The sequence below is a fragment of the Nannobrachium achirus genome (genome assembly GCF_963921795.1).
Source record: "Nannobrachium achirus genome assembly, chromosome: 19".
NCBI lineage: Eukaryota > Metazoa > Chordata > Actinopteri > Myctophiformes > Myctophidae > Nannobrachium > Nannobrachium achirus.
In genome coordinates this window covers 43,138,623-43,163,675 of record NC_137826.1, presented here as the reverse complement: position 1 = coordinate 43,163,675, position 25,053 = coordinate 43,138,623, and positions in this window count along the sequence as shown.

Genomic DNA, 25,053 nt, shown 5'->3' with positions numbered 1-25,053 from the left:
ATTCATCCCCTCATCAACCCAACGTTTGGGTTAATCCTCAACTGACCCCTGGACTTACCCCACCATCCCTGGCGGACCCCCGATTGATCCCTTCATTTCCAATCCCCATTTCATCCATCCTCAAGCCCTTCTCCTTCCGTCATCCCCTAATCCTCGACCCAATTCCTCCCTTGTGAAACACGTCCTCAAGGCTGTTTTCAGTAAAGTAAACCAATTATAAAGTTTCATAGTGGTCCGGTCTTTGTTATTGAAACATTATTCAAACTGGCCAACTTTGGTACAGCGACATCTATGCAAATGACACGATGCTTCAATATAAACTTGTACAGTATAATTGCAAAACATTCATAAAGCACGAACATGCAAAAGTGAACAAGCAGACATAACATGAATAATTGCCTGTTTAAAGGGATTACCAGTGCATTCTGCGCCAAAAAAAGGAAAATGACCACATCTGCATGGCAGGGTTTTCAACAACGCGGTGGACTTTAATTTACACTGAAAACACTTCTGGGCTTGTGTCAGCTCTCCACAGCCTGTGCATCGCCCCGGGGCGCAGAAAATAAATAAAAAGCACAAGCAGCTACGTGCTACGGTAGCTAAACATTAACTGTGCAGACCAGATAATCCAACCTGAAATATGCAATTTGCAACTATGCCCCCAAGTGCTGGGTGATCCAAATGTTCATGAAAAATGCCAGCCGTGCTCACAGCGGTTGGCAAAACTCAGCCCCGAGCTCCCGCCTCGGTATGAAATAAATATGAATTTTCTTAGACAAGTTCTTGGACAACATGTCAGGGAAAGGCGGATAAAAAAAAACTAGCATTAACAAACACCTGGTGCACCGATGGCCCCACTGAGCTCCACAGAGCCGTTACAGGCTTTGGTATCTCGTCTACACAGCTACAATCGTATCGCCAGCTAAAGCTGCACCATTATAATAATGCTCACGGAGGCACAATGAAATCACTGAGGTCATTACATAGCATGTGGCTAAAGACGCCGCGAAGGTCAATGAAGGTATTACGAAATGAAAACATCTTATTACCACCACAAATCTTCATCGTCAATAATTGTGATTATCCTGATCCAAGGTCACCATTTCAAGCTGTCACACACTAGCTAGTGAAAAGAAGACTTTAGTTTAGTGTTGTTTATTTGGCACAATGTTGTAATTTCTTTTAACAAATCATATCAAAGAAAACAAGTTACTGTGCGAGGAAAGGAAGAAGCCTGCCTGCAGGCTTATTTGGAATCCTTTCCCTAATGGAAAGGGTCATTAAATAACATGGATTAAAAGTTTGATAGAACAATACAAAAGACAACAAGTTTACCAGTAAGACTCCCTAATCGGGAGATAAGCGTCCGTCAGGTCGCAGCATGATTTTAGGCCAAAATGTGTAGGTGCAGTATCCAAAAATGTGTTTGAAAAAAATTGCCTGATGGTGGCGCTATATGGGACAGATCCATGTTGATGAGATGAGTGTAGACATACTGTGTACAGATTTGTGTGATTTTCGGTTGCAGAGATATGAGCAGGGCAAAAGTGTGACGTGTGACTGACTGACGGACTGACGGACTGACGGACGGACGGACGGACAGCCGGTGGAGGTTTTGATAGTAAATGCGACCTAACGGTCGCAACAAGGGGAGCAGCAGAGCAATAAAGAAACTAGAAAGATGCAATTGGAAATTGCAAGTGTGGTTGCCTTGAGGCAAGTCACACTTGCAAATATCTCTGTTTCTGTCAGTCCTTGTCCCTATTTGAGCGGTGCTAACTGTTTCGTCCTTGTCCCTTATATGCCCATTTATGGAAATCTCTGATGTCATATTAATGTCATGCAATATTAAGCCTGTATCTGGGAATGCCCATATATGGACATAGAGGACTTAGGGGGTTCAGTGTCTTCCACTTCCGACAAGCAGCCAGGAGGATGAGTCAGGGATCGAACCCTGAACCCTTGAGATTGCAAGACAGCCACTGTAAGGCAAGTCAAGGCAACTTAGGCAAGTCAATTTGTTAGGGCAGTAAGTCTTCAACGTTTTCAGGCCAAGGACCCCTTAGTTGAGAGGGATGAAGCAGGGACCCCCACAACCTTTTCATAGATTCCATATAGTTTCATCGTTTGACAGCACAATCATCAGTGTATTTTGGATCCATGTCAAATTGTGTTTTCAGATATTTAACCACTTGAACCGTCAATACATAATAAACTTGACCTTTCACTCTGTACTTAGTGTGCTATTTGTGCTATAAGCTCACAACGCTGCGAGGCGTTGTGAGCTTGTATCTGCTATTTTTGGGCTAAAGTTCTCAGAATATGGACACTAGGGTTCAAGTGGTTAATATGAAAAAGGAGAAAAAAGGTCTCTATCACACTAAGATTTGGAGGACCCCCTGTAGTAACTCTGAGGACCCCCTAGGGGTCCCGGACCCCCTGTTGAAGACCCCTGTGTTAGGGTGTAACGTTATAGTAAATAACTAAATATCGAAATATAGTAAATAGTAAATAAATCGAAATATCGTTTTTAACTTAAAAAATCGAAGTATATCGAAATGAAAACAGCTAAAATCGAATCGTATCGTTTTGTTTTGTTTTGTATCGTATCGAATCGGCAGTGCAAAGAATCGATTGTATCGATACTACCTACTTGGGCATTGTATTTAGCATTTTTAAGAAGAACAAATTAAAAGGAGGAGTTTAATTAATTTTCCTTTCCATATAGCTACACTCGTCTATCGATAAATGTGTGTAATCTCTGGGTTCATGTCAAGGTGCAGGTTTGTCAATATACAATGTCCATGTATTTGGCAGATAATCACTGTGTTTACTTATTTATATCCATCATAATACATGTTTCCCTTAAAAACCTGCACTATCCACACCTTTCACACAGATTTAATGTCTTTGCTAAATAGTTACTATATCGATTTTAAATCATTGAATCGAATTGTATCGTATCGCCATGAATGAACCAATATCGTCCATGTATCGTATCATCAACCATGTATCGTGATATGTATCAAATCGCTATTAAAATGTGTTGTTACATCCCTACTATTTGTATAGCATTTCAACAACAAGGCCATTCAATGCTGAATCCATCATTAAGGACAAACATCACCCCAGCCACAGACTGTTCCACCCACTGCCGTGCCCTCGACCCGGCAAGAGATACCAGAGTATCATGAGCCACAACAAAAGACTGTGGCAGAGTTTTTATGTAGCAACCATAAGGCTGCTGAACGAAACCTGAGAACAAACCAAGTTGACTGCTAGTGCTTAACTGTTTTGCTTTTTTAACATGATACTGATTTTACACTATACTGATTGTACTTTATTCTAGGTCCTCTTTTACAATATACTGATTTTATTTACTAGGCTTCACATTCTTATTGCTTTACTTTATTTTTCTTCTTGCTCTGAGCTGCAAAGGTGAAAGCCTGCATAAACAAGCATTTCACCTCACCTTTACTTCTAATTGTGTTGTGACAATAAAGTTGATTGATTGATTGATTGAATGTAGGCTACTTTACACATTGTACCTCCTGAATCACCGCCACCCCCTCTTTTTCTTGGCTGTACAAGTTGCATTTTGCAGATTGCATTGAATGCCTATTGATTGAGAATGATTTATCCATTGTCAAGCGCAAGCAGCACCACAGGGAACATTCTGACAAGTTATTGATTTTCACCCACTTGATTCTTGAAACATCAACAGAAATGTTGACAGAAAGATTTGTGCTTCCCACCCCTCACCAAGTAAAACAAGAGCAAACAACAAAACAGCTCTGTATAGGTAGGTGGCGAAGACAATGATGCTAACAGACAAAAGAATTTGGGAGAAGAGCATGGGCTTTGTTTGAATCTTTAACTTAAACTAAAGTTTATTGTCACATCACACACATCAAATCTTTACTGAGTGGGTGAAGTTATTTTTTTGTTCATTTACAAGCTCTCAATTGGTTTGGCAGTGTCTCAGAAACTGGGAGGGGATAGATAATAGGACTATATCTAATGGTGCCTGCTCAAAAAATAATTACAAATAAGACAGAATATCACAATTGGAGACAGATCTACTAGCAGCAGATATAGAATATATCTTTCATAGGAAAGTAAGAGACGTCACAGCAACAGATATCAAACACGTACTGTATGTACACGTATACCTAAATAATAGTGCCTGCCAGTGCAACAGCGATAGAGTGTATCCTGATAGTCATATACTTAAAGTGATAATGCCAGTGTGATGGACCATATGTCTGACTCAACACTTGTTCAACAGCATGATGGCTAACAGGTGGAAACTGTTCCCTAGCGTGGACATGGATTTTGATTAGGGCTGGGATGCGATTAACATTTTTAATCTAATTAATTACAGGCTCTGTGATTAATTAATCGCAATTCATCGCATTTTAATCGCACATCGATATTTGACCTGAGAAGCATTTTTTTTCAAGTAAAATACATTTTGTTGTACGAATCTAAATTTCGCATCCATTGGGCCAAGCAAAGCGCTCTGATCGGCTACTCCTCCCTTTGCGTTTGTTGTCTCTTCTTGATGCGTGCATTGCTATGATCGGTATGCCCGAAACTGAAGGTTCTGTGGTGCAAAAACTAAGTGCGATTAAAATGCGTTAATCTTTTTAATCGCGTTAATTTTCTGTAATTAATTAATCGCCTTAATTTTGATACATAATTATTACACATGTATCGTATGTATGGCATACAGTGATGTAAGTAACTAAGTACATTTACTCAAGTACTGTACTTAAGTACAATTTTAAGGTTCTTTTACTTTACTGGAGTATTTCCAATTTTCAGTACTTTTACTACTACTCCACTAGGGCCTAAATCTTGACAAATATTGTACTTTTACTCACTACAATTATTTGACTTTGTACTGCACATAATGTACTGTATTGAGTGACGGCAGCATCATGAGTGTCCTTGATGATCCACTCAGCCTTGGCTACGCAACACTTCTCTTTCCACGTCCACGTTTTTACATCAAAGTATTAAATAATTAGGCTCAACTATCCCTCCCATCGCTCCCAGAGTTAGCTACAGTATAAACTAGAAGCAGTGCTCTTCCGAGCACAGGTCTCCACCAGGCCAGGCAGCCTGTTATAGCGCCACCATGAGGCTGATTTGAAAAGTTTGATGTGGCATTTCTTCCTCAGCCTAGTGGGAATGTGCGTGCACAATTTCACAATAAGTGGAGTTATAGGTGAAAACATGAATCGGCCTGTTATAGCGCCACCATGAGGCTGATTTGATTTTTCTTAAGTGGCATTTATTCCTCTGCCTATTGGGAATGTGCATGCACAATTTCACCAAAATCGCACACTGCGTTCAGGATTTCAGGCATTTTATTCAAAACTGACCAATCCTGCAAACTTTGAAAGCCAGTTTTAGCCAATCAGGATGGAATATGGAAAATCTGACAAATCCATGTCGATCACATGACTGTAGAGATACTGTCTACTGATTTACGTGATTTTTGGACAAAATCTGTAGGAGTACTGGCAAAAGTTAGTTTTGCAAAAGTCGGCCTCCTGGTGGCGCTAGAACAGGCCCATGTGAAATATTTGGGGCAGAGGTTCTGAATTGGTATCGAGGGAGTGTGTGTGCACAGTTTGGCAGCGACCGGGCCAATGGCGCCGGAGATTAGCTGGTAACGGACAAACGGACGGACGGACGGACGGAGGGGAAAACATACTCTCCCTCAGCCTTCTGCTGGTGGAGACAACAATGATTTTGAAGAATGTGGCTTGTGGATGGGTTGTTAAAAATAGAACAGTGTAGGCCTAAACAACCCACAAAATGGCATTTGATTCAAAACACACTCGACATAAACTACTCCCAAATAGTGTGATATAGGAGACAGATCAATCAATAGATCAATGACGTTGCAAGAAATTACGAAGTCCATCCTCGTCAAGTCAGTGTGGGTTTAGGTACAGAGTGGGATTATTAATAGCAGGTTCACCATCTCCAGCCTGCCCTGTCAGGGGACTACATGCAACGTACAGTGGAGCTGAGGCAGATGTTAGGCATGTTAATCAACACGCCTTCATGTGCCCTGGCAAGCACGTGTGGGAGATAGTGCTCGCTGACACGCACGCACGCACGCACAGTCAGACACATTGCTAAGCAGCAGCGCACTCCTACACGGGTTAACTAATTCAACTTCTCTCAGCTGGGAAGAAAACAAATCGATATGTTACCCCACTCTACAGGCAGCAGATCAGTGGCAGAGTTAATGCTTAAATAGCAAGCCCTCACAGAGTGTTCGTATGATGAAGTATAAAATCGTCCTTGACAACGGAAGAAGGGAAATAATGAGTGTGTGTGTGTGTGTAGGTGTGCGTGTGCGTGTGTGCGCGCGTGTGTGTGTGCGTGCATGCGCGTGCGTGCGTGTGTGTTTGTGTTTGAGAGAGAGGGGCAGTGTGGGCAGGTGTGCACAAGGGTTGCCTTTAAATATTACATTATTGAATGTTTACACTTTACAGTCAATAATGTATGTAACCTTTATCTAACCAAGACGTCGCACTGAGATTAAAAAGTCACTTTGAGAACCGAGGCCAAGCCAAAACAGCAGTATAAAACAACCAATAAAAACAACAGAGGTACACAACAGGTACACAGACTAAATTGATAAAATGCTAATTCTACTGCTAAACTACGCTGCATTAAGTACTGTTGTGCAGGGTTTAAAAACAAGAGCAGGTCATATCAGCATAATACTTAATTATTAATTTATCCACCTTTTAAACAAGTTTGTGTGTTGCCTGTAAATCATTGCATGTCCACGGAATGGATGGAACACTTATCTTGCCTTTGTTAGTTCTGACAACAGGTACCTTCACCTTCCAATACAACCACTTATGAGATTGTAAGTCGTGACTACCTTTCACAAATAAAAAATAAAACATAGAATTTATGGACATGGGCAGTGTACCAAGAAAAGCTTTGTGTATGTACTGTACTATACAGTAGCTAACGTAATGAAAGTCAATGCTCCGCCAACACACTTTTGAAGAGGCGGCCAGCCCGTCATCATCAGTCATATGTGTGGTATTCCATTATGCTGTCAAATCATTAAAATCTAATTTCCTATGTTTTGTGGGGACCGGAATGGAGGACAGAGGAATTACTTTTTTATTTTTTTCTTCAGTGGAGTGAAGTATGTTCACAATGTTTCCATTTCCATTATTAGTTTTTTTCTACACTGGCATTTTTCCATAAATGAATGCCTTATTTCAGGGGTCTTCAACGTTTTCAGGCCAAGGACCCCTTAGCTGAGAGCGAGATGAAGCAGGGACCCCCACAACCTTTTTGTGGATTCCATATAGTTTCATGTCAATTTGTGTTTTCAGATATTTAATCACTTGAACCGTCCATACTTAATAAACTTGACCTTTCACTCCGTACTTGATCTGCTCTTTTTCCCCTATACACCAAACCTCTTTGCCGAAAATAGCCGCTCTACAAGTTCACAACGCCTCGCAGCGCTTGTAGATCGGCTATTTTTGGCTAAAGCTCTCAAAATATGGACGTTAGGGTTCAAGCGGTTAATATAAAAGTTTCTATCACACAAAGATTTGGAGGACCACCTGTAGTAACTCTGAGGACCAACCAGGGGTCCTGCACCCGCTGTTGAGGACCCCTGCCCTATTTTATACTGAAACACTTGGAAGTTCATCCTATCATATGGTGTTGTTGCACAAAAGGAGTGAGAATAGTCGATACACGCTCACGTGTCGTGGTCTCACAGAGTGGAGGCATGCCCTCACGTGGAGCATATACTGTACATGTACTGTACATCAGAACCATCATATTCATCCCTCCAGGCTTGAAACTCTTCCAAAAACCTCTCTAGCTTCCTCTTTGCCCTGCTTCCCATCTCTCCACCTTTCATCTTTCTTGCCCTCCTGCTCTTCCTCGACTTCATCTTCCCCTTTTTCTCATCCCTCGCTCCCTCGTCTATTTCCCCTTCCTCCGCCAAACCTCTGTCTAGATCAGTGGTTCTCAACCTTTTCAGGCCGCGACCCCCAAAATAATCATATTTTAACTGGGGACCCCCCCACCCTGACGAGCACTAAGAGTTGAGGCATTACATTTTGTATAACACGGTTCTTTTGTGAAAATAGCAGATCTCACGCCTCGCGTTGTGAGCATGTAGATATGCCATTTTCACAATTTCTGCCTCTAATATTTGACAATTTGGCTAATGTTTAATTTGTCAATTTAGAGGTATTAAAAAGTCCTCAAATTGACACTTTAGAAATGTGAAGATACCCTCTATACACATAAACTTTACGTTGGTTTGTTTAGTGTTGAGTGAGAAAACAATGTTGCACATTAAATTAATAATCTGGGGACCCCCCAAAATAATTTGGGGGTCCCGACCCACAGGTTGAGAATCACTGGTTTAGATCTAGTTAATCAATCTAATCGATTTAACCTCCTTTATCCGAAAATAAGCTACAGTAACATAGGGGATCTACAAGTTCGAACGTGTGACGCTGCGTTCTGAGATTGTAGATCGATTATTTTAGCTACCGTATATTCCCAAATAATCGCCTGGGAGCAAATAGCCACCGGGGGTCTGACACGGTTTCACATATTGACTGTCATTCAAATGGATATCGCAAACAGCCGCCCGGTTCTTTTAAAGGCAGGGGGTTCAAATCGATGTTGCGAATTAAACGCCGGGCTACTTTTTGGAAAAATGCAGTATCTTTTGTATAAGACTGTTCTACGACAAAGTATTAAAAGGCTTAAGAGGTTATAATCAGACAAATCCATTTAGTCAATTATCCCACGACCATAATAGACAGCGAACCTCTTCAATTATTTTTAAGCATCCTGCGCGATAGAATCACATTTACACTGCATCTAAAGACTCCACCTTTTGCACAAAAATCGTGCATTTTTACCCCAATGTTCCTAGCAGCTTCTCCTGAAGCTATTGTATTTGCACGATGCACACTTTGTAGAAAAGTAATGTGTGGGTTTAGTATGCAAATCTTTCCCCAGAGGTACTGCCACGCAATTTTCGTCAGCAAAGTATCAGGTTACAGGGACCGAGAGAGAGAGACAGAGAGAGAGAGAGAGAGAGAGATGAGGGGAGGGAGGAGGGGGGAGCAGCTAGCTAACAGCGTGCAGCAACGGACGCGAGCGAGCGAGAGAAAGAGAGAGAGAGGAGGGGAGAGGGGAGCTGCTAACAGCGTGCCGTGGAGGGACGCGACAGAGAGAAGAGAGAGAGAAATGAGGGGAGGGGATGGAGCAGCTAAGCGTTAACACAGCAGACCTCTCTATGAGCAGTACAATATCTAGAACAATATCTTCATTGTTGGTGTCAAAACATGAGGAACACATGCGTTCAGGTACGTCCCCGAACACAGACCAACAAAAGTAACAAGTAAAAGTACTCCAGCCCAGCCTTCTTCACAATGATCAAAGAAAAAGTCGCCAATTCAACAAGTAAAAGTACTCCAGCCTTCTTCACAATGATCAATGGACAATGATCGCCAGCAATAAGGATTGGAAGAAGTGTTGTTTTCTACAGTCACAGCTGCCGTTGGATCCACTTTCATGAAGCAATGTTTTGGTGTGTTGACTCAAAGCCGTGAAAAGGAAACATGTCAGACAGACGCAAGGTTTATATGCTGTTGCACACGCACGCGTGCGTGCACACACAGCGCGTATGGTACGAGTCCATTTGGTACCAGAGTGAAGTTTTTCGCGGAATAGGACTGCACCATGCTAAAAAGTAAAAGATATCCCTGCCGTCTCTCTCTCTCTCCCTGTCTCTCTCTGTCGATGTCAAGCTGTGTTTGTGTGTGTGTGTGTGTGTGTGTGTGTGTGTGTGTGTGTGTGTGTGTGTGTGTGTGCGTGCGTGCGTGCGCGTGCGAACGTACTGGGCTGTTACACCGCAAATGTTGACCTATAGAATCTGGTGACAATGATTGCGTTCACTCCATATAATATAAACAGACGTTAATAAAGTATTGGTGAGGCGATGACGTGGTGTAGGCCTATACTGTTCTCTCCAACCCCCCTCCTCCCTCCCATCCTCCCTCCATCCTCCCCCCATCGGTAAAAAAAAAAAATGTGTAGGAAAGATTTGAGTGACTGTGAAAGAACTTTCTCCCAATGTAAGATTAAGACATCATACTTTATATAAACCCTATTATATTAAGCCTAAACGGTTCTGCCGCTGTGTAGAACTGTTTTTAACAGTTTTTTACTTTAAAAGTAGGACCCCCAAAGGAGGACCATACAGATGTATTTAGATGTATTTCCTTTTGATTTTAAATCACATTTCATTTGTACATTTCCTTCATAAATACAGGGAAATACATATACATTTCACCCCTTTAAGACAGTTTTTCAGTTGCTTGATTCAGATTTAGATATTTGATATTAATTGTATTAGACACACCCCTTACAACACATTGTTACTTCAAACAACTTCACACTTTGGAAACAAATGCCTATTTAACATTGATGGCAACAACATTGGTTACCTGTCCACTGGACCTGTATTCGTCTGCATGGATTACATTGCATATATATATATATATATATACAGTGTGTATATATATACATTTGTTTAAATCTCTGTGGCAAAAAATAGCGGTCGACAGAGATCTCCATATATGGACAAATCAATTTGATTGCTGGTATACGGCGAGGGCCCCCGGAGGGGGCCCGAGCTCTAGATTTGAGGGCCCCCGAAGGGGGCCCGAAATTCTAGTAAAAAGTAATTGATAGAATTATCACTAAGAAAATAAGGTTGCAGCCCTGCTTCCTCTCATCCCTCGTTCGCCTTCTCCCTCTTCCTCCACTGAACCTCAGTGTGTCCAGAGTGACAGTGATGAAGAGGAGGAGGAGGAGGAGAATTCAAACGAGCACTGCAGCTCTGCTGCCTGTCCATCTGAACACAGGTCAGGTGTGAAATAAGAACAGCTCTCTCTCTCTGTATCTGTGTGTGTCTGTGTCTGTGTCTGTGTGTGTGTGTGTGTGTGTGTGTGTGTGTGTGTGTGTGTGTGTGTGTGTGTGTGTGTGTGTGTGTGTGTGTGTGTGTGCGCTTGTGTGTGTGGGGGTCAATATGTATTTCTGTGTGTCTGCTTTATTGTGCACGCCAGGCCGAAGGCTATGTTTTGCCCCCTGTCCGTCCATATGTCCGGAAGGTTCCCAGTTCAATCCCGGGCTCCCCCAGAGTTAGTGTCCAAGTGTCCTTGAGCAAGACTCTGAACCCCTAATAGGCTCTGCCATTTTGTTCTACTTCCGGGTGTCTTTCGACTTCCTTCACAGGTGTTACCGATGATACTAATGAAGGCTCTGTTCCATTCTTGTCAAACAGAGTCAGGGTGCTGATATTGTGCATATTGGCTCACTGGAAACACTCTGCTACACCAGTGGGTCTCAAAGTGTTCTTGAGTGGGTTCCAAATGTCCCCGTACAGGTGTATAACTCTGGGAGTGTACAAATGGAAGCAAGTGGACCCACAAGGGTCCATTTGATTCCATTTGTTGATTCCATTTGTACAGAGTTATGGGGGGTCCTTGAAATTAAAGAACCACTGTGCAATAAATCAAACAGAGCCTTAATTAGTATCATCAGTAACACCTGTGAAGGAAGTCAAAAGACACCCGGAAGTAGAACACAATGGCGTATATGCATAGAGCCAATTGCTCCCGGTGAGCAGGTTGGTGCCTTGCATGGTTTCTTCTGCCATCGGTGTGTGTGTGTGTGTGTGTGTGTGTGTGTGTGTGTGTGTGTGTGTGTGTGTGTGTGTGTGTGTGTGTGTGTGTGTGTGTGTGTGTGTGTGTGAATGTAATGATCATTGTCTTGGATAAATGCAAGTTAATGCACCATTTACCATTTTATATAAGTAGTGCTGTATATAAGAAGTCTATTACATTATTAATTACATTGAATGCATAGCAAGTGTTACCCATATTATTGCAGTACAAATACAGTAGGCTTGTGTTGTCAAGTTTGCTGTAGTGGAGAGGGGGGGAGGGTATACATGGTATTGTAATTATGCCAAATGATTATGAATGCCAAATATGTGCACATTTGCATATCTTATTTGGTTGTCCCGACTAAGGACTGTATGCTTGTTCAGAATGCTACTTAGGTTTTATATCAAGGCAAGGCAAGTTCATTACACTTCATCAACAAGGCAAACATAAGAGTTTTGCTCAAAACATTAAGAGCATTAAGAAACATTATGAAAGGGCATTTGAATATAATTAAACCAGTTATTAAAGTTAAGAGAACATGACATCAAGGACTTTTCATGACTGCTTAAAAAGGGTTTCAGGCTAGTGAGGCTACACACAGTAGTGGTCTTGGTAGCTTGAGAGAAACTAGCAATGCCATATACTGTATACTGTAAGATGTCAGAGAATCATGACAGTACTGTATGTCTTAGCTGAAGTGGTTCAAATAGTTTGTCACACATCAAAAGTTGCCTTCGTTGAATTTACAGTAACATTGTTTTGCCTTTGTATTTGCATGACATTTGAAAGAAATGTATAAACTCAAATAAAGTTCCTTAACCACTTCTAGCATCCCATAATAGGAAACCATTTGGTGAATATAGCAGATTTACAGTGAAGAGATCTGGTGTAGAGCAAGGATCTTCAACAGGGGGTACGGGACACCTAGGGGATCCTCAGAGTTACTATAGGGGGTCCTCCAAATCTTTGTGTGATAGAAACTTTGTTCTTATTTTTTTATATTAACCACTTGAAGCCTAGTGTCCTTACTCTGAGAACTTTAGCCAAGAATAGCTGATCTATAAGCTCACAACGCCTCGAAGCGTTGTGAGCTTGTAGATCGGCTAGTTTTGGCAAAGAGCTTTGGTGTAGAGAGGAAAAAGAGCTGACCAATTACAGAGTGAAAGATCAAGCATGGTTAAAGTTGTACCATGTAACTTTTTTTATAAAACAAATCTTAAAATGGTCCTAGCTGTTAAATCGCTAAAGTTTTAGAACCCCCACTCCGTTATTTTCAGCTTCTAAAGCCTTCTCTTTATATGTTTTCTATGATCCCTGCCCGGGACCGGTTTTCGCGGAAAAATTGCGTCATCACACTACCGGCCAATCACAGCGAGTGTTATACACTGCCGGCCAATCACAGCGCAGAACATACACTGCCGGGCTCTCTGGTGGGTTTAGGAAACACGCCTTCAGGAAGTACACTGCAGTGTTTACACTGGAGGAGTCTAGCATGTAACTCTCCAACCGCTGCTCGTAGAAGGACACGGGAGACCTCATTGAAAGCGTCTCGGCGAGGCGAGGCGGACGCGGTGGTCTGACGGCCCGGTCCGCGAGCGAAAAACGGACGAAAAAAGCAAACGCGACCGTGGTTTGCTATACTGCTACAGACCACCAACTTACACAGTATAGCTTTAAATATCTGAAAACACAAATTGACATTAATCCAAAATACACTGATGATTGTGCTGTCAAACAATGAAACTATATGGAATCTATGAAAAGGTTGTGGGGGTCCCTGCTTCATCTCTCTCTCAACTAAGGGGTCCTTGGCCTGAAAACGTTGAAGACACCTGGTGTAGAGTGAAAAAAAAGGAGTGGAACCCGGGGGGACCTTGGTCAATGACGTACAGTATAGGGTTTAAGTGGTACACTTTTTAGCATTGTTCTTTATGTTAGGTATTTTCTACACTGGTTCCCACAGTGTCATCATCTCCCTGAGGTTACTGCAGTGTGAAAAGTTGTATTGATTGATGAGTTGTTTTCATACAGTATGTCCCAAGACAGTATGACCTTATGTTCCACCCTCTGCTCCAACAATGAAAGGCAATGTCACCCATAGGAATGGGGACGGGTGGAATCAATTCAGCCTCACACGAGATCACACAATTATTTTGACATCAAGAATCAATTTACAATTAGGGCTTAATAGCCATATTATAAACCTGGATAATAATGCCATCTGAAAAACAGTGGCGAATAAAAGTAAAATACTCAGGAAACACTTGGCATATCATTTCATATGGAACCACCTATAAATAGACTAGAAATGCGGGTCACACTGCAAATATCTCTGTATCTGTCAGTCCTTACTTGTCCCTATTTGAGCGGCGCTAACCATTCCGTCCTTGTCCCTTTTATGCCCATATACTGTATGGAGATCCCTGATGTCATCAATATTAAGCCCATATCTGGGAATGCCCTTATACTGTATGGACATACTGTGTCAGTTTCATGTGGTCTATGATGCTAGACATCTATCGTCAGTCCTTTCCGTGGCTGTGCGTGTGTCTGTAGCTTTTTCCTCAGCGTTTTGCCATAGCAAAACGTGTGTGTGTAGCATAGCCTGTACATCCTAGACTCAAATCCTAGTCTGAAGACGTTCTGCAAGCATGACCACCGCTCACTTCACATTGGGTGTGATTTTTTTTAAATTAAAGTCAAAGGAGAAAATTAATTCACAAATGAATTTATAAGAATATTAAACTATGTAATGTATCTCTTAGCAAAATGCAAGTAATCGATTCCCGATGAAGCGGGTCGATAAGTGCATGGCACCAAAACTGTAGTAGCGTGTCAAAATAAAGTTTATCTACCGGTAGGAGGGGAAAGGAAGAAAGAAATATGGATGGATGGAATAAAGTCAGACAAGCTACTATATATGGTTGCCCTGCAAGGGCACTCATTAACATAGCCGCTATACAGAGGGAAAAAAAATCAATGAATTCAACTAGTTCAACAGCAGCCTCAGAATGTGCCAAGAGCATAACGGAATCAATTGCAATATTCATTTGTAAGGAAAGGATATAACATACAGTACAGAGTAGTCATGTTTATGCTATTTTTTCCTTTTCCTGTCTTTATGCTAATGGGTTAGATACTGATGAAGTATATAGCTTTTTATATCTATGCGCACTGTACAATGACCAATATCACAATATTTACGTTTTTCCGAATTCTATTCCCTGGTTTCTCAAATTCACAGAATACATAATATACACTGAACGAGATGGACATCCTGAGGATGTATCCAGAGCTCTCAAGCTAGCAGATGCAGTTGGCTGCAACCATCGTGTCAGAGGAGAAGAACCTGGTCGTTTCAGTCATTGCTCTGCTACACACCCAGCTGCCCAGTGACACACAGGAATGGTCTGCTTGCGAGGTGCCTTGAACAATGAAGAACATTCTGTTACACAGCTGCTGCTTAGGACCCATGCAAACCTGTGTGTCCACAGGAGAGAGAGAGAGAGAGAGAGAGAGAGAGAGAGAGAGAGAGAGAGAGAGAGAGAGAGAGAGAAATCTTCTGCTTGGTAGGCTACAGATAACCAACACATCAACATATCCAGCGCAAAATCGACGGATGATACATAAACAACAACAGATAAATATCAGCCACTGACAAGATAAATGTCAACTTATTAGACATGCTGAAGAAAGTCAACAAGGCAAATACTGTCCGGTATACTGATAGCCGACATATTGGTGCATCCATATTAGTGTTGCTGTTATTAGTGTGGTTGCCCGACAGGGCAACACACTGTAGTCCTGGGGAAACTTTATTTATTCTAGATTTAAACCTTATTCTAGATAAACTTTATTTGTGAATTACAAATCCATTGAGTTCAATGGGGGAGTGGTGCTAGCTCGAGGATTGGTCGAGCTTCACACGACAATTTGGCCATTAATTACGTTTATCTAGAAGAATAAATAAAGTTTCCCCAGGACTACAGTAGGTTACATACTGTAGACTTCTAGGGTAACCGTTTATAGACTTTTTTTTTCCGCTGCCATTGGAAATGGCAGGGTAACTCCTTAAAAATGACTCAACTTTATTGATTACTATAGACTAGAGCAACTTTTCAGCTGCCATTGGAAATTGATGGAATCAATGGGAATGGGAATCAATAGGGAATCAATGGCATAGGGAAGCAATAGGGAATCAATGGGAGTGGGAATCAGTAGGGAATCATAAGGGAGTCAGTAGGGAATCAATGGGAGTGGGAATCAGTAGGGAATCATAAGGGAGTAGGTAGGGAATCAATCTGAGTTCCCAGAGGTTCTTTTTTTCGCCACTAGGGGGGCGAGAAGAACCTCTGGGCCAAAACTATGATATTCCTGGCCAGGAAGTTGTCCCAGGCTCAGAATCTGAGCCTGGACAATACAGGAAGTAGAGCCCTGTGCAAACCTTCAAAACATTCAGAATAGAAACCAACCAGAAACACTACAACAATATGCAGCCCATGTTTCAAGGTGAATCCTACCAGACTAGTAGGGAATCAATGGGAGTGGGAATCAGTAGGGAATCATAAGGGAGTCAGTAGGGAATCAATGGGAGTGGGAATCAATAGGGAATCAATTGGTCGAGCTTCAAATGACAGTTAACTTACTGTGAATATAGTCACTTCAGCAACCACACTTGCAATTTCCAATTGCATCTTTTCTAGTTATTATTACTAGAGGTTTGCTCCCGCTTCGCCTGTTAAGTGAAACCTGACCAATCATGGAAATTGGCCCACCTAATAGTATGGTCTAAGTATCATGTGAAGCTCATCTGTCCACCAATCCTCAAGCTTATCGGACATATGCCTTACTGTAGAATATATGCCTTACTCTCTTTCTAGTATTTTTATTGTTCTTTTTTTCAAAAAATATATATATTATATTATCTATAGAACGGTTGGTAGGGGTGAAGAGGGTGGAAGTGGCACAAATCTCTAGTGGATATAAAATCACAATATAAAATCACTTAACGCGAGGACACATACGGATACAAAATCACCGAACGCAGTTTTCAAGGGTTTTCATAATTGGATGACGTAAACACATGTTTTTTCAAAGTTTTCCCATTGGATGAAGAAAGCAAGGACACACACAGGATAAAAAATCACCGAATGCAGCACTTCCACACTACGCTGGCGCAAGTAAATACCATACAACATCAAATTCACTGAATCCCAACTGTGTATGCAAATCGGTGTTGTTAGGAATGATGTCAACATTTTGTGTTTTGTGTGACATCAGACCAGAGCTCTGGTCAGCCTGAATAAGATGAGATGCAGTTTTTAAAAATGACATTTAGTCTGCATGGGACCAAGTGAAAGTATTTATGTGCGGAGTGTACTGTGAGAGTCAGAGATATATAGAGACATAGACAACTAGAGGGGGAGAAAGAGATTGACAGAAAAATATATATTAAAACCAAATCCTTCCAGCCGTCAAGAAGAGACAAGGAACGCCTTCTTTTCATAGTCCAAATAGAAGGAGCGGTGACCATGAGCCAATCTTCCAAGTGTCCGTCTCAGGTCCTCCTCCATGAAGACATGAAGGGGAGCCACAACAACCTCTACTGTCAAATGATGACAGATGGACAGCTCCCCTCATCTACCTGTCGGACAATCTCCAGCTGTGTAACCAGCCAGAAACAAGGAGATACAGACCAACCGAGATCTTGTGAGGACTTCAACTCAGCCGGGAGAAGTAAAGACACATTTGATGACTTACACAGGAAAGAAAACCTCATGTGTGATAAGAGTTTCTTGAGGTATAAACACCAGCAAGTCCACACGAAGGGAAAATATATCCAGTGTAAACAGTGTGATAAGAGTTTCAGTAAATTGTATAATCTGACAACACACCAGCGTATCCACACAGGAGAAAAACCCTTCATCTGCAAACAATGTGACAAGGGTTTCAGTCAGCTAAGCAACCTGAAGAAGCACCAGCATAGCCACACAGGAGAAAAACCTTTTGTCTGTGAAGAATGTGACAAGAGTTTCAGTCAGTTAAGCACCCTGAAGATACACCAGCGTATCCACACTGGAGAAAAACCCTTCATCTGTAAACAATGTGACAAGGGTTTCAATGCCGTAGGCAACCTGAAGAAGCACCAGCGTATCCACACTGGAGAAAAACCCTTTATGTGTAAACAGTGCGACAAGGATTTCCGTTATCTAGGTAACCTGATGACACACCAGCGTATCCACAGTGGAGAAAAACCTTTCATCTGTATACAGTGTGAAAAGAGTTTCAGTCAGATATGTCACCTGAAGACACATGAGCGTGTCCACACTGGCGAAAAACCCTTTGTGTGTGAACAGTGTGACAAGGGTTTCAGTGTGTTAGGGACTCTGAAGAGTCACCAGCGTGTCCACAGTGGAGAAAAACCCTTTGTGTGTAAACAGTGCGACAAGGGTTTCCGTCAGCCAAGTAACCTGATGACACATCAGCGGGTCCACAGTGGAGAGAAATCCTTCATCTGTAAACAGTGTGACAAGGGTTTCAGTGTGTTAGGTTCTCTGAAGAATCACCAGAGTATCCACACAGGAGAAAAACCCTTTGTGTGTAAACAGTGCGACAAGGGTTTCCGTCAGCTAGGTAACCTGATGACACATCAGCGTGTCCACACTGGAGAAAAACCCTTTGTGTGTAAACAGTGTGACAAGGGTTTCAGTGAATTAGGGACTCTGAAGAATCACCAGCGTATCCACACAGGAGAAAAACCCTTTGTGTGTAAACAGTGTGACAAGGGTTTCACTGAATTAGGGACTCTGAAGAATCACCAGCGTATCCACACAGGAGAAAAACCCTTTGTGTGTAAACAGTGTGACAAGGGTTTCAGATTGTTAGCGACTCTGAAGATTCACCAGCGTGTCCATTCCACAGTGGATAAAACCTTTCTGTTGAAAACAGTGTGACACAGAAAGGTTTTGTCCACTCTGAAAACAGTATGACACGAAAGGTTCAATCTTTTTTCTTTTTAAGATATTTTTTGTGTCTTTTTCTGCCTTTATTGATAGGTATACAGTAGGTTGACAGGGGATGGGGAGAGAGATTGGGGGGGTGAAATGCAGCGAAGATTGTCGGGATCGGGACTCGAACCTGCGTCACGCTGTCAGGCCGGATTACCAGCCTAGGTGCCTGGACCACTACCCTGTGGCCTCTGTTCCATATTCTGATGACAAACCATCATCTCCACACTTCGCATGCACCTCACGCATGGACCCGGGTCTTTGGAGTGGATCAATGCAAGTGGACAGGGATTATTTTCCAAGGACAGCACAACCGTGGGCCCCCCCGCGAGGAAATTGGAGCATCGTGGAATATTTTATGAATTTTCAAAGGTTAGTGAAAATCTCTGAAAGCGTGGCATCCCTGCCACGTCCAAAGTCGAAAAGCAATGTTGGCAGTCAACAAGTATTAATGCTGTACCACATGCTCTTTACATTTCTAATTTCTGACTAATAAAGTATTCAATCAATCATTCAAAGTTCCACTCCCTATACTGTACAGGCACCTGACCAACTTGTACATGTGACCAACTTGTATCAGTAAGACACCTAAGGGCAAAAGGCGACCTCTCCCTAAAGGGCGAGAACGCGCCATCTGTCTCGTCACAATTGCCGTCACAATTATCAACTCTACATCACCCGAATTGGCAGTAAATCTCCTGTTCTCCCATACTGTATATGGCCAAGACAGATGGCACGGTTTTGCCCTTAGGCGTCTTACTAGCAATATTATTATAGAGCCCTCCGTAATGATTGTGATGTCAACCTTTTTACTCATCTGCCAATGTTTCAGGATGGTGTACACAATAGAACAATTAATTCCAACTGATATAGGCAATGTATAATTCATTAATTAGACGCAATACATTTTTTTGTTGTGCAAAGCTGCTTGAAAGACAGGATCCAGAAGGGCGAAATTAAGTGACATGTAAACATCAGAACCCCATGAGAGTGAACTGAAACAAAGTAGAGCATCATCCGCGCCATCTTAACAAAAAACAAAATATAATTTTTGTTACAGCATAAACACAGTCAACACGCCCTAGTTAAAATCTTCATTCTCCGGGGGCGTCCAGGCCAGGTGGCATACTGTAGAGGCAAAACTGACTCACGCTGGTATCCATAACGACTAGAGATAGGAAATGTCTGGTGGGTAACTATGGCGACATATCCATCAATGCTATGTGAAAGCCTCTTCAACACAACATGTTCATGGGCCGCAGAAGACTTGATGTTCTTCCATGACAGAGCGAGAACCACTGGATCTATCCGCGTCTTTTCAGGTCACACAAGATTGAAATAAATAAACACGCAAGCATAGCCTTGAAAGCTCTAAGATTTGTTATAATGAGTGGGCCCATTTATCAAACTTAGGTAAAGTCGAACGGCACGCAGTGGTGTTGGTGGGAATGACAGGCACCCCTATTAAATTCTAACCAAGCTCACTGCAGTGCATATTGATTTGTCCCCAACCTCAAAGGATGGCAACATGATGGGACTATTGAGTACAACAGTTGCAACACACGTTTTTTCTTAATATGCTTTCAACCAAAATGGCCTTCTGTGCCCACGACTGCCTGCAGATCACAACTGGTTTGTTTATCAAGCTTTTGCACTCGTTCTTGATTTATTGAACGCTTTATTAGTCACAAACATAAATAGCACGAGGGACATGGTCACACATTAAGGCTAAAAGGAAAACACAAAAAAGCCCTGGGAACCTGCAAGTTTTCCATTGTTGTCAATTCATCAGCATAGTATCAAAAGATAACAATAATCCATGTCATCAACAAATACAAAACACTACTGTAGGCTATATGTACAAAGGAGAAAAGGGAAAAACGCCAGCAGTAAATGACACCTCCTTTCTATGGGAAATTGCATTTACCTTCCATTGTGGTCTCAGGTCTCCTGACAGCTTTTTTTTTTTTTTTTTTTTTTCCAGGCTAGTTTTGAAAGAAACCATTTTTTTAATGGATGGTGTCAGGGCAAGTACATTTTGTTGGCAGAGTAGTAGAATGAGAATGAGAATGATGAGTTGCCATACAGTGACTGTGTTAATTGTAACACTTTGGTAATTTGAGCACATCCTTTTGGAGTAAGGTTTTCTGCTCTTGACATTGAATGTTAATAAGGATCTCTGGTTTATCTTTTCCTCCACCAGCAGTTTAATGAAGGTAACTCTACGTCCCACTAGACCAGGGGTAGGCAGCCACATGTGGCTCCTATAGGGTGTGCCAAATGTAGTTCTTAGAGCGGCCATTTCTTGGGTCAACACAGCCTTACACAGGTGTTCTGATTGGAGAGCATTAATTCTATGCAATCAAACAATTGAAACACCTGTGTTTTGACCCAAAATATGGCCGCTAAGGACTACAATTGCGTCACCGTTGGCACACACTATAGGCCCTCCCCTGTGGCTCCCAGTTGCTTGGGCAAATAAGTATGTAAACGAATAAGAGGTTTTCTGTTTTAATCATAATTCATTATTGTAGTAGGCATAAAATTATTCTTACATTCTCCTATTGTAAAGAAAAAAGTGCCTATTAGATAAAATTGAAGGTTTGTTTGCTTTCACCGCCAACGCTGCTGGCTTACTGGTATACTTTGAGAATATGAGCAAACAATAAAAAAGTAATATTGAAAGACCAGAAAAGGCAAGAATAAATAAATAAATCAAACAGACAGACTTGTAATAAAAAATGGGCCAAAAATGTCTCTTTTGATAATAAAGGTTAACTACCCCTGCACTAGACTATTTGTTCTCAAAATTGGTTCTCGGGTCCCCATCTAAATGATCGATTATTAGGAAGCAAAATTACAATGTAAATTTGGGACCCAGAGTAAAAAAAAAAAGAAAACATGTCAAATTGGTATCCGTGGCCTAGCCTAATGCATATCATACTGGGGGTCATCGAAAATAACAATACGCCCAGGCTGGTACACAGACACACACTTTGCTGAGTTGCTGACATTTAAGAGGGTAGTGTGGTTGTTTACAGTTTACAGTTTACAGTTTAGGCATTTCGCAGACGCTTTTAATCCAAAGCGACTTACAATAAGCAGATAAAAAACATCACAATAATAAACAGGATAATATGTCAATACATCAACAGCAATATAACAAATGCAAATGGATATCTATCTAGAAAACTAAATAATCAGTCAAGAAAAGGTTCTAAAAACCTAAAAACAAATGCTGACTAGCTTCATGTATGGTCATTGAGTGTTTCAGTAGTGCTAAGGGTTTAGGTGGAGTCTGAAAAGGTGAGTCTTCAGTCCACGGCGAAAGCTAGCGAGTGAGTCCGTTGTTTGGTAGGGAGCAATGGCCTCTGTGGAATGACACTCATAGCATACCAATGAAGGGAGCATGTCGATATTGCGACATAGCATCTGTTTCGACATGGGTGAATGTTAACCTGGTGAAAAGCTAACCTGCCGACGCGGGTGAGTAGCTAACCTGCCAACACGGGTGAATGATAACCTCTATGCCTAAACCTAACCCAAACCCTAACCTCAGTAACCGTGACGCAGGTGAGTAGCTAACCTGCCGACACAGGTGAATGTTAACCTCTATGCCTAAATCTAACCCAAACCCTAACCTCAGTAACCGTGACGCAGGTGAGTAGCTACCTGCCGACGCTGGTTGTCGAAAGAATGACCCATTGAAAGAGTGAGATTCTCCCACCAATGAACACACGCACAAGCACACAGAGATGTTGAGGAGGAGTTGCCATAATTTGATCGTCATTTCTCACTTGTTGACCAGGGTTTCCAACTCACTCTGATCTTGCAGCACTTGTAAGTCGTTACCCTATGAGTGTCTGCTAAATTGTGATTTGTTTAAATGTAATGGATGTCAAGGACTTCAGCAAGCTTGGAGGGTGAAATAATATGGTTGACAATCATTCAGGAGTGCACATTAAACTAGAAAGATGCAATTGGAAATTGCAAGTGTGGTTGCCTTGAGGCGAGTCACACTTGCATATATCTCTACTGTCTGTCCTTGTCCCTATTTGAGCGGTGCTAACCATTCCGTCCTTGTCTCTTTTATGCCCATACATGGAGATCCAAGATGTCATCAATATTAAGCCCACATGTGGGAATGCCCTTATATGGACATACTGTGTCAGTCTCATGTGGTCTATGATGTCAGTCATCTCCATGAGTGAAAAGTAAAGATTTTAATTAAGGTCAATGGAAAAATGTTATAGACCTATATAAATTAAACTATATAACGTAACGCTTAGCCAAATGCTAAACGCTTATTCCCGATGAAGCCGGTCGATTTGACATATGGCCCATGTGCATGCCGCAAAAACTGTGGGAGGAGTAGCGCCGAGAAAAAAGAAGAAAAAAAAAAAAAAGAAAAAAAAAATATAGTCTGGTTGCCCTGCAGGGGCAACCATTACCTGAATAAGCACACACAGGCCTTAATGTATAAACATGAGCACTCATGCAGACTAGTGCATAACAGCAAAACGTGACATTTTGCACAGACCTACAGTACTCTACCATGAGAATACTGACACTCACTCGAAAATAATTTATGTATGCTACCTGTTTGCTATCCATGCATTATATATACACATGCTTCTGTGTACATCAAACACAAGTTAGCCTATATCGAAGCCAACATGTCCTTGGAAGGATCAAATGCATTGTATTTGTGGGTCAACAGCATTGCTCAGATGGTAGAGGGAGGTGCGGGCCAAGGTTTCACACAGAGATTTGGCAGCACAATGAAAGTTTCCATTAGGAGGGAAATGCAGATGACAGCAGGGTTTTTTCTTTTTTTGTCTGATAATTGAATATTGTGGCCAGCTGTTGCCTTTTAACCATCAGACATTACATTACTGCACTTCCACAAGGCACATCATTCCTGAGGGAGACAAAACTAGTCCAGAGAGAGAGAGACCTCCCCCCACAGGTCACTGCCTCCAGCAGAAGATTACATCCACTACATTTATCATAAGTCCTTCCATATCATTAGTCCTCTATGAGATACATATCTTTTGTGTGTACAGTACGACATACCAGCCCTGCATACCAAACGGCTTTGCCTAAAGGGTGCCGGGATGTAAGCAAAACTGTTCATTGTCTACTAAATAAATAGGTCTGCAATTAAGAACTCCGATCTTAATTGCTATTCAGGGCACAGAGAGGCTATTCGGGGCCAATTGTGCCCTGAATAGCCTCTTGTCAACAAGAGGGCTGCAAAGGACACAGTCTCATTAGAGAGTGTGTCATCATAAAACACAGGGCAAATAAAAGACTGACCATGTACTAGTGTTGATTTCGTCGATTTTTCGTCGACTACCTATTTTCAATGTCAAAAACGAAATAAAAATTAAGCTACGATGTCTAAAACTAAGACTAAATATATTGACAATTTTGTCCAACTAAATAGGGAGGGACTAATGGAGAAGAGATCCAGTAGAACTAAGACAAGTCATTTTATGTTTGGTTGTGCTTGGGTGTTGCTCACAACGCAGCGATGCGTTGTTAGCTCGTAGATCAGCTATTTTCAGCTTGCAACCAACAAGTGTAAAATCCGCCATTATGACGCCATCAAGGACCGCCAAAATACATTTCGTCAACAAAATCAACTGTAGATTTAGTCGACTAAAATATTATATTTAGTCGACTAAAACTAGACTAAAACGAAACTAAAACTCTGCCACGTACTTCCAGATCGATGTCATCGTGTTCACTCACGCGTATTTTATCAGAAATCCGGTTTGTTTTAAAAAACTGACCCACAGACTTCTTTAAATGATCAGCTAAATAGTTTAGTCTGATTAATCACTTAAGCAGCATTTTGTTGTACAGCAGTGGTGCTCTGTGCATGAATAAACAATCTACAAGCTGACAATGCATCACATCGCGATGCGTTGCAAGCTTGCAGAGCGTCTATTTTCTCCATTTCATGGTCTGTTCAAAGTGCTGCTGCTCCCACCCACGGCCAAGGCAAACGATGTGTCACATCGCGACACATTTTGAGCTTGTAGATCGGCTATATGCAAGCTCCAACATATGCAAGCCAGAATGTATTAGCACAATCTGACCCCTTGATAAATGAATTGTCCTCCCTTCCTCCTGTTGCCAATCTTTGTCCATATATCCCTCATCGTTTTCATGTTTTGGTAACAACGTTTTATAATAAAATAAAATGACCCACACACAACCGTCTACACTTGCACAATTGGGACAACTTTATTTAAGCAACATTTCGGGCAATA